At 47.7% G+C, this 9,811-nt stretch overlaps 1 long non-coding RNA gene across 1 annotated transcript; it reads left to right on the forward strand.

The window, feature by feature from the left end:
- Positions 1 to 5,843: 5,843 nt before the first annotated feature.
- Positions 5,844 to 8,461, forward strand: LOC114105354 (uncharacterized). The gene is made up of 4 exons (XR_003584997.2): positions 5,844 to 5,915; positions 7,140 to 7,273; positions 7,908 to 8,031; positions 8,326 to 8,461. It is a non-coding gene; the product is annotated as an uncharacterized lncRNA (long non-coding RNA).
- Positions 8,462 to 9,811: the final 1,350 nt, after the last annotated feature.

The following is a 9,811-nucleotide window of genomic DNA, read 5'->3' on the forward strand; positions in this document are numbered from 1 at the left end:
CCTCCTATTGTTGAACATTTAAACTGCTTCCAGTTATTTTTATTATGATTATTCCACAGTAAGACTATGTGTAACTGAAAAAGATGTATCTGATTTCTTGTGCTTGCTGCCTAAACTCTCTGAAGTAGTGTGTTGATCTGTTTTGTTGTTGTTGTTGTTGTTGCTGCTGCTGCTGCTGTAACAGAATACCTGAGGCTGGGTAACTTACAACAAACAGAAGTCTGTTTGGCTCACACCTTCCATTAGATCCTACCTCCCAACATTGTTGCATTTGGATTGCATTTCCAGCACATATTTTGCAGAGGGACACATTCAAATGATAGCATAGTAAAAGGAGGCAGAATTTTAAAAGCATCTTTAAGATATACACAGCATACAGAAGTTTGCCACTACTCGTGGATTAGGCCACAGTATTTTCACATACTGGTAATGAGTGTCTTAACCAACTCTCCTAGCATCATCTGTTCCCAGTGGTCTCCCAGCATTCAACATGAAGAGAGATCACACTGGAAGGCAGGAGACCCTGCAGCCCCTTTGGGCAGGATGTTACAGGGGTGTTCTTGGCTCCTTACTGCTTCATAGGAACAAACCATCAGACACCAACAGGGCCCTGGACACAGCACACACAGATGGGTTGTTGGGCGTGGAAGGCTTTGGACATATCACACACTAGGTTCCCCATCTCCTGTTGGTGGTAGGTCTCACTTGATTTTGAAAGCAGAACTGCTCACATAGGACCAGTTTCCATGTGTAATTTCCATGTGCACCACTCCAAACCCAACATGGCAGCCACCTTTGGAATGACTGACATCTTCCTCCACCCTGGGGATTTCTCCACCCAGCCGGTGCTTTCTGTCTCTGCTTCTGTTTAGTGAAGGTTGTCTTCCTGGCCAACATTTAGATGAAATTGCTTGCAGAAGTGGGAGGGAGTAAGAAGTTCCAAAACCAAAATAGAACAATTAGCACAGAAATGTTTTCCTGCTGACTGTTATCTGGCATAGGGTTATCTGGAAGCCATCTGCTCCCAATAGAATTATAGACATGTTAGGACATTTTTAAAAAAACAGACTTCTGTTGGGAAACTCTTGCACTCTTGCAAGCCCAACCTGGAGGATGAGAATCTGCCTACGGTCCTTTATGGAAGGACTGTAGAGAGCAATAATAGCAATGGAAAAAAAAAAAATACTGGTTCATCTGCAGAGCGCAGAAAGTCAGACGGGCACCACCTGAGGGTCTGGCCAGATTTTCTGGCAAAATGGGAAGAGTTGGCAACACCAGGCCTGCACGTCCATTCAGTGGCCCCTGCAAGTGAGTGGAGGCTGCCTACTCTGCGGACCTCCTCCCCTGCCTCCTAGCAGGCCTGTGCTGGTCTTCCTTTCCCTGACACGTTGTCTTAAGGACCTCACCTGAGTAAGTGGGTACGTTTCTGACACGAGTGGGGAATGAGGGCCAGCGATGTCTGACTCCACAGGCAGCCCGTTCAGCAAGACAAGAGGAAGTGGGGGAGTCTTCAGGGCTGATGGTGGGGCTCCCAGTGCAAGCCAAGGAACTTAGATCTGGTCTTTGAACATGAACAATTTGAGGGTTATAAACAAAGGAGTGACAAACTCAGACGGCAGCCCTGTGGGACTGGCAGGGGTGACTTGCCTGCCCCGCTTTGGTGATCCAACCCTGAAAGTTGTATTCAAGATGGGGTCGCTCGCATCCAACCTCTGGCAAAGAGGATCCTGGGCAGGCCATGAAGGAAGTCTGTCCCGCAAGATTTACCTGAAAGCAGGAACTAGAATGAGAAATTTTTCTAAGCCACAGCATGTTCTGTGAGTCACACCTGGCAGCTAGCGGCGCAGGGGCATCTGGCTGCGGGGAAGAACTTTGGCCTCAGGTACTGCCTGGCAAGCCCCACCCGACGAGAGCCTCTGCTCTAACTTCAAGATAAGCTTTACCCAGCCACGGCCACCAGCCGCTGATCAGAGCTCACCAGCTCCTCAAGGGCACTTCAGGTCCCAGTGAATGTTCTTCCAAAACATCTCACCTAACTTCTCTTTCCCAAGAGAACCCTGGCTTTTCCTTTGATCTTTGGACATACCAGAGGCCACTTGGTCTGTGTGTGTCCCAGATTGCAACTCTGATCTTTATATCACTCCCAAATAAAGTCCTTCTGCTTGGAGATTCATCCCTATTTAATAAGGAAATAACCTGGATCCCTCCGTCTGCTGAATCCATGCGGCTCCCAGGGGTCTCTGGCAGAGGGCACCCGTACCTGGGAAGCAGGGGCAGAACTCCTCTCCCTGACCCCAGCGCCTTCTCCTCCTCCTCATTCTCAGAGGATCACCTTGAGTGTTGTTTCATGGAGAAGAGAAAAGCAGTCAGGGAGACAAGCCCCACCTCTCCCCACCCCCAAATCTCCCGCCTCCCTGGTCCAGGGAAAGGACCTGCTGTGTCCAAGGCCAGATCCTCCCTGGGCCCCCAGGTCTTAGCCCCTTTCTCATCTCCCCTGAGTCTCCTCCTCTTCCTCCTTTGTCTCCCCTCCTCTGACTGTGGGGCAGGTGGCTCAGAAAACACACCAAGTCCCAGTTTTGTCCAAATTGAAGAGTCTTTATTCAGCTGGTCAGCAGGCGACTGTCCCCCCCCCACCAAAGGACCCAAACTCTGACAAGATTCGTTGCCCAAGAAAAACGGACACCAAAGAGAACGACTTTACACTGTATGAGAACGGCCATTTTGGGTTGCCAAGGGTGCTAGGTAACTATTCATGGGTACAGAGGCGGGGCTTCCCATGGGAGAAGCACCTCTCACCTGATATGGGGTCTCAGGGTAAAATGGAGTCTGTTTGGTCATTTCCCCTATGGCCTGGCCCAAAACGCTCTTCCTCCTCCTCTTCCTTTTCTTCCTCCTCCCCATCCTCCCTCCCCATCTTTCTTTCCTACTGCTTCGTCTCATCAGCATATATACTACACTCTCTTCAGTCTTAAGTATAAAAGCAAACCAATGAAAAAGCCCCCCCCACCCCCCACCCCCAATTTTGCTTCTGCCTTTCTGCTCCTCTGTGCAGCAGAAGGGCTGACTCTGCCAGATTCTTTTCACTTCCGCACTCAGGAGCCCTAGCAGACCTCATGGGTGTTCGTTCGCACAGGACTCCTTGGTCAGGCTCACCAATGGCCCTATTCTGCTGTACTGAATTTTTCTGTCTTTATTCCATTCCACAGCAGTAATGGACATAGCCCCTTGAACTCTTCCTCTAGAAATACTTCCCTGGTTTGCTTTGGGGGCATCGTGCTTCTCCCCTGCCCCCAGACTCTGTCCCCACATGCATGCCACTCTTTCAAGCACAGTCCTGCCCCTTGGAATCTAAGGGAGTTTGGTTCCACCCCACCCCTCCCCACCCCCACCCACAAGACCTCACAATTCCCAGGTGCTCAAGTCACATAAAATGATGTAGCATTCCCGTGGTACCTGGGCACATCCTTCTGTGAACTTTAAATCATCTCTTAGATGACTTACAAAATTGAATACCATGTAAATGCGACCTATTGTTTAGGGAATCACTACAGAAAAAGAAGTCTTGTACATGCTCAGTACAGATGCAATTTTAAAAAAAATATTTTCCATGGACGGTTATGGAGCCCTTGGATAGGAGGCCCAACTGTAGAGGATTTGGTTCCTTGGGGTCTTGTTCTCCCTCATTAAGTTTGGAGTTCCATGCAGACAGAAGGCCTGAGCCTGACCATTTTCTTCTGTGTCCTCTGCCTAAACTTAGGCCTGGCACTCAAGAAATGAAGGTGTGCTTAAAAGGGGGAGGTAGTGAACGTGGGCTCCTAGGCACTCCTCCCAGCACAGAGGTACAACAAGCTTCTAAGAGGGACACTACTCTCCGGGGGCTGCTTTAACAGACTTAACTAAGACCACAGACATTGATTCTCCCTCAGTCGTTTCAAGGGCCACACTCCTTCCCAAGGCATTCGGGGAGGCTCTGTCCATATGTCTCCCAGCGTGGGGTAGCTCCTGGGGGCCTCGACTCATGAGAACAGCTCCGTCACCTGCCTCCTTCACCTCCTCCTGTCCTCCTGGTCCACAGCTTCCTCTCCTTCCTCTTCGAAAGAGCGCCAGTCACTGGATTTAGTACCCAATGGAAACCCAGGATCTCGAAATTCAGCACTAATTACCCGTGCAAAGACCCTATTTCCAAACAAGGAGAACATGAGTTAGGGGCCACACCAGTCCGCTCAGCTGGCCAGCCCATGTTGAGCTGCTGTAACAAAAACCCACTACTGGGTGATTTATAAAGAACAGAGGTTTCTTTCTGACAGCTCTCGGGGTGGGAGGTGGGAAGTTCAAGATCAAGGTGAGGACCTTATCATGGTGTCAAACCATGACAGAAGGACAGAGGTCTCTCCATAGCTCACCCACTCCCACGATAACGAACCTCGTCCTTTCCTCCCAGTGTGGCTACATGGGGGATGAAGTTTCCAGTGCGTGAACTGGGGGCACACATTCAAACCCTAGTGCTGCCATCTCCTCTTGATACTTAGATTTTCTATTTACCAAAGAGACTCATTCTACTTTGGTCATTCATCTTCCTTCCCAAAGATCATTTCAGTTCTTCCAGCCATTTCTTGAACATTCAAAAAAATATTCATAAATTCATGTAGCAGATGATGGGTTTTCCTTATGTGGGGATGGGACCCTCACACGGAGTCCTGCATCCACCACTGGGCAACCCTCCCGGCACCAACCGGGGGACATTTTTTTTTAATCTGTAAACTCAAATATGTTAAATATGTATCTTCTTTTGTTTGCCTGTAAGTGATTTTTAAATTTTCACCTTGCGATCCTCCTCTGCTTCACGGAGGAAAAAAAAAAAAAAAACAAGCTGGTCATTTCCATGTCCTTTTGAACTTTTGCTCGGTCATTTTGGGGTGAAATACATTAATTCCTGTTCCAACCATCGTCTCTCCCATTTCTATCCAGGGTCTGGGCTGGTGCTGTGCACAGGGTCTCTGGGGTCCCTTTGGTGCTCCGGGGGCATCCTTGGGATTGAACCCAGGACCGACTGACCTCCTGGCTGCCTTGACCCTACCATGGACTCCAAGGAATCCACACGAGCCTCTAGCCTCCCTGCCTGGCTCCTCCCTGTCCCCTCTTTCACTTTATCTGGTCTTGGGAGTGGAGTGGGGACAGGGCACATGAAGAGGAGATGAGCTGGTTCTGCGTAATTGTGTCATGTGCAAATTTTGAAAAACTGGGGGAAAAAAGTGTTTTTTACTTGTTTTTATTTTATAACTCAACCACCAAAGACTGTCCTTCTGTACTCTCAGTTTCCACCATGCCCACTTCCCCTGAGACAGTGACTCACGTTTGGCAGCCTGTGTAGGGCAAAGGCCCTGAGGCATAGATGAGGAAGTTCATCGGAGCAAGGGTAGGGACACAAACCTCAGCTCAGGAACCTACCGTGCAGTATGTACGCCACAGCACTGAAAAAGCAAAAAAGAAGAGACCCCTAGGGTTGTGCACTCACAGAGAAAAGGCCATGCGAGGACACAGAGAAAAGAAGATGTGCGGGTGGAAAACATCTTTCCTCTTCCCTCTTAGGTTCAGTTCCTGGGGCCTGCAAACTAAACCAACAAAATACAGATTAACAGGGGGAAAATACGTGATTTTTTAACTAATATTTACACACAGGCAGTTCACAGAAAAGAAACAGAACTCAAAGAAGGGGTTAGACTCAGGATCCTGTAAACCATTTTAACAAGGAAGGGGGTGTGGGTTCAAGGGATGATAAATCAAGTACAAGGGGTGGAGAAATCTTGGAGGAACTAATGGAAGATAAAGGTCATTTGAGTAGGAACCGTTCATGCAAACTCAGGTGGACTCTCCATCTCTGTGGATAGGAGTGCTCTTCTCTTCCTGACATAGAGGTAAGGGAGGTGCCTTCACACAGGGAAATTTATTCCCTCCTTTGGGCAGAAACAGAGCAAAATCAGTTGGTTGTTACAAAGCTACTTTCCATGTAGGGTGAAAACAGAGGGAACTTCCTCCTCGTGTGGCTGGGGTACACGGGGCCCCTTCTCATTGAATGTCTGGCTTTTTAAAAAAAAAACTGGCTCATTTTCAGTTTAATCGCATGACTCCTAGCATGGATTGATACCACTGGTTACCGGTTACCTTCACGAGTCCTGCTTCCTCAACCGTTGAAGATAACACCAGAAAAGCAGACCAAGGCAAGCACAGAGGACGTTGATGAGCAGCTCTTGGGCTGCTCAGGAGTTGCTTCATTAACAACCTACCTTTTGGGGAGGAGTAGTGTCCAAGGGCTCTGGAGACAAGAACATTCCAATCTCCCAGGGGCAGGTTCCAACTTCCTGGACCCAGGTTGGCCTTAATTCTCTAGATCCCACCCAGATCACCTACCTATATTAACGGCCGGCCGGTCTTTAATTCTGGCTTCAGAATGACGTCGTTCTGGTTTGGTCTGGTGTGATACAGAACAGCCTAGCACAGCAGGAGCTCTGTCTACAACTATGATCTCCTAAAATTTTTATTTAAAACAAAGAAACCATACTGTTAACAATAGCTAGTTATGGATTGTGAGAACACCGGCATTTTTTACTTCTGAAGCTAGTGGACCAAACACTTATGATCAGATATATATATCTATATATATATATATATATATATATCTGGTATCAGGCTTCTCCTTAAGGGGAAAACTGAATTTCTAGTATATGAGATTTTAGAACATCCCTTTGTAACCCTGAAGGAGTGGGTGATGGCCGCGGGCACGGATGTCGGTGAACACTAAGCAGAGCGAAAAGCCCCCTCCTTTCCATTAGCAGAGCCAGCTCTTGCTTGACCTCGTAGAGGTGGCCAAAGCTGTGCGTGACTGCTCCTCTGTGAACTGCTCTCCTACCCCATTCTTAGGCATCCTGCTCTCCACCCTGGTCTGCAGATTGCTGCCAGAATCCCAAACAGCCACAGGCTGAAGGGATGGCTTGGTGAGAAGTCCTCTGTGCGCACTGATGCCACAACTGTCCTCGGCCTGTACACCATGGAACTCTCCGGTGGATGGGCAAAAGGGTTTGGTTCTGGCCTGAGTCACAGTGAAAGCTCTATCTCAAGGCTGGACTGTGCTTTTGTCCAAGGACTCTTGGATAGGTGTCCCGTGGCCGATGCTAGAGCAGACTGAGGGCCCCGTGGGTTCCAGTACCAGCATGGCTCCTTCAACCTGGAATTGCAACAGGCTACAGAGTCAAGGCCATGTGCACAAGACTTCCAGGTGGGCAAAAGTGGGAGGACTTGGGGGAAGGTACTTCCCTGTCCCAATTTTAATGTCCCTTGGGAACCTGCTTAGAGTGAAGGCACTACTGAGTTACAAGTTTTAAGAAGGGTCTAAGGATCGTAAACTCCAGGCGGGGTGCACGCGTGCATGATGCAGACTGCTAATGCAGACAGGGGAAGGTGGAGGGACCCTGAGCCGTTCAGAGAAAACCTTAGCAACAGCCGGACTGGGCCCCAGGTGCAGATGGGCAGCCCTGGAGGACAATCCAAAGCCAGCCTGGTCAGTTCAGATTCTAACGCCAATGCAAGATCATTCCGGGGTCCGAGCCCCCCCTGCCCAGCAGGTGCTGCCACGGTTTACAGCCAAAACCTAAGGCAGAGCCTCAGCTGTTCCCAGTCTGGTTCCACTCATCAGCCTCTGCATGGCTGTTTCTTCCCCTTTTCCCCCCTCCCTCCTACATTTTTTCTTTTCTGTTTAAACAAAACAGACCTTGAGTTTCTTGCTTTTGGAATGTTACTGAAAACAGCTTACTCAGAGAATCGGACTTTCCATAAATATCCCCGAAGTATGAAGGCGGGAAGGCGATAAGCGGGAAGCGGCAGACATTCCCGATTGGTTTTTGTTTGTTTAGCTTTTCCAGGGACCCCGGCGGGCGACGGAGGCACGCATTCTTCTCAGATCTGCACATTTGTTCTAGAGTCTGGAGCAGAATTCCTGAAGTCAAGGGAGATCACAGTCAATGACCACTGACCAAGGTAAGAGGACAAGGTTATCATCACAAAGGACAAGGAGTTAATGACCTTCAGGGTTACAATTTCCACTTTGGGGTATACCTCGCTGAGTCAAAATAAAGAGATTAAAGCAGGACAAATTACGTAATACCTTTTCCTACCCATTCATGATGGGCTACCAGAGTAGAGTGACCCTAGAAGTTTCTAGAACAGTGAACTAAGGGCACACCCTGCTCATCAATGTAACGAGTAATTAACACCGAGTACCTAACACCTCCCTCTTCTAGTCAGCTAATTGCATTTCATGCTGGGTTCCAGAGCCCTTGGACATGACCCTGGACTTCTCCTCAAACTCCCAAGCCACTGGCCAACTCACTCTTTTCTGGAGAGGTGGACTTTTGAAAAAAACGAGGTGTTTGGATTTTACTTTATCATCTGGCTTCCTTCTGACACTTCCTGCCTACTTTATGGTTTTTGAAATCAATAATATCTTCACAATAGAAAAAAAAAGATTTTACCTTCTTGCTCAAAGCCTCTCCATTTGATGCCTGCCGCAAATAGAATATTAATTTGAGACTTTTTCCCCTCGTTATGTTTTAGTGGCAGAAACAGATGATGATGGAAAGCAGGGCAAATATTTTACATCATAAAAATAGTACATGTCAAAAGGGTATTGAAAGTGTTAAGAACTGGTAAATGTTTGAGAAGATAAATAGGTTTAATCTGATTTAAACATTTGGCCGTGGACACCTGATACATCAGGCATGGTACCCCCATAATATGTGCAACTTTATGCTTTGCATATCAATTAAAAAATAATAAATATTCCCATACCTGAAGACAAAAAGAAAGAATGTATATGGCACAGTAGCAATTATTCCCTATTAGATAGCTGACCTTTTTTTTTCATAAGATAACACAAAACCTGAGATATGGTCTCAATGTTTACGTCCCACCAAAATCCAGACACTGAAATCCTAACCCCCAAGGGGCTGGTTGGAGTTGGAGCCTTTATGAACTGATTAGGTCATGAGGGTGGATCCCTCATGAATGGGATTAGTGCCCTTACAAAAAAGCACCCCCACTTACCCTTTCCACTATGTGAGGTCAAAGCCCAGTAATATCCTCAATGAACCAGGAAGAGGGCTCTCACCAGACACCCAATCTGCTGGTGCATTGATTGTGGACTTCCTGGCCCCCAGAACTGTGGGAAAGAAGTTCCTGTGTGTATAAGCCACCCAGCCAATGGTAGTTTGTTACAGTAGCTGAAATGGACTGAGACAACCTGTATGTGGTTGTGCCATAATACACTTATGTATATATTATATGCCATAATAAGTATACAGGTAGGAGAAGGAACACCTTGAATTAGTCCCCCATGGAGTGCTTAGGAAGGTTTGTCAGCTACTTCACCCTTCTGACTTTTTTCTTTGAGAGCAGCTGCATCTCCATGCCAAGTTAATTGTCGGAGGGTTAGACCCAGTTTGCAAGGGACATTTTATTTTCTGGAAAGTTTCTGAGTCATGAGGTGAGATCCAGTTCCACTTGCTCCTGGTAGTGAATTTTCCATTCTTTTTTTTCTTAATCTTTCCTATCTCTTCTCATTGCCTTCTCTCCCATCCTCCTCCAAAGCATTCCCACATTCTTCCTCAATTCCTCCCCTTACAGCCCTACTCACCCTCTTTTTAGAACTGAATCCCACAACTTGTAGCCTGACAGTGGGAATCCAACCTGGAATGATGGGTTATGGCTCCCCTGTCTCTACCACCCTAACCCTCCTCTGGGTAAGTGCCAGTTGTGCTAA

The sequence above is a fragment of the Marmota flaviventris genome, chromosome 14 (assembly GCF_047511675.1).
Source record: "Marmota flaviventris isolate mMarFla1 chromosome 14, mMarFla1.hap1, whole genome shotgun sequence".
Lineage (NCBI taxonomy): Eukaryota > Metazoa > Chordata > Mammalia > Rodentia > Sciuridae > Marmota > Marmota flaviventris.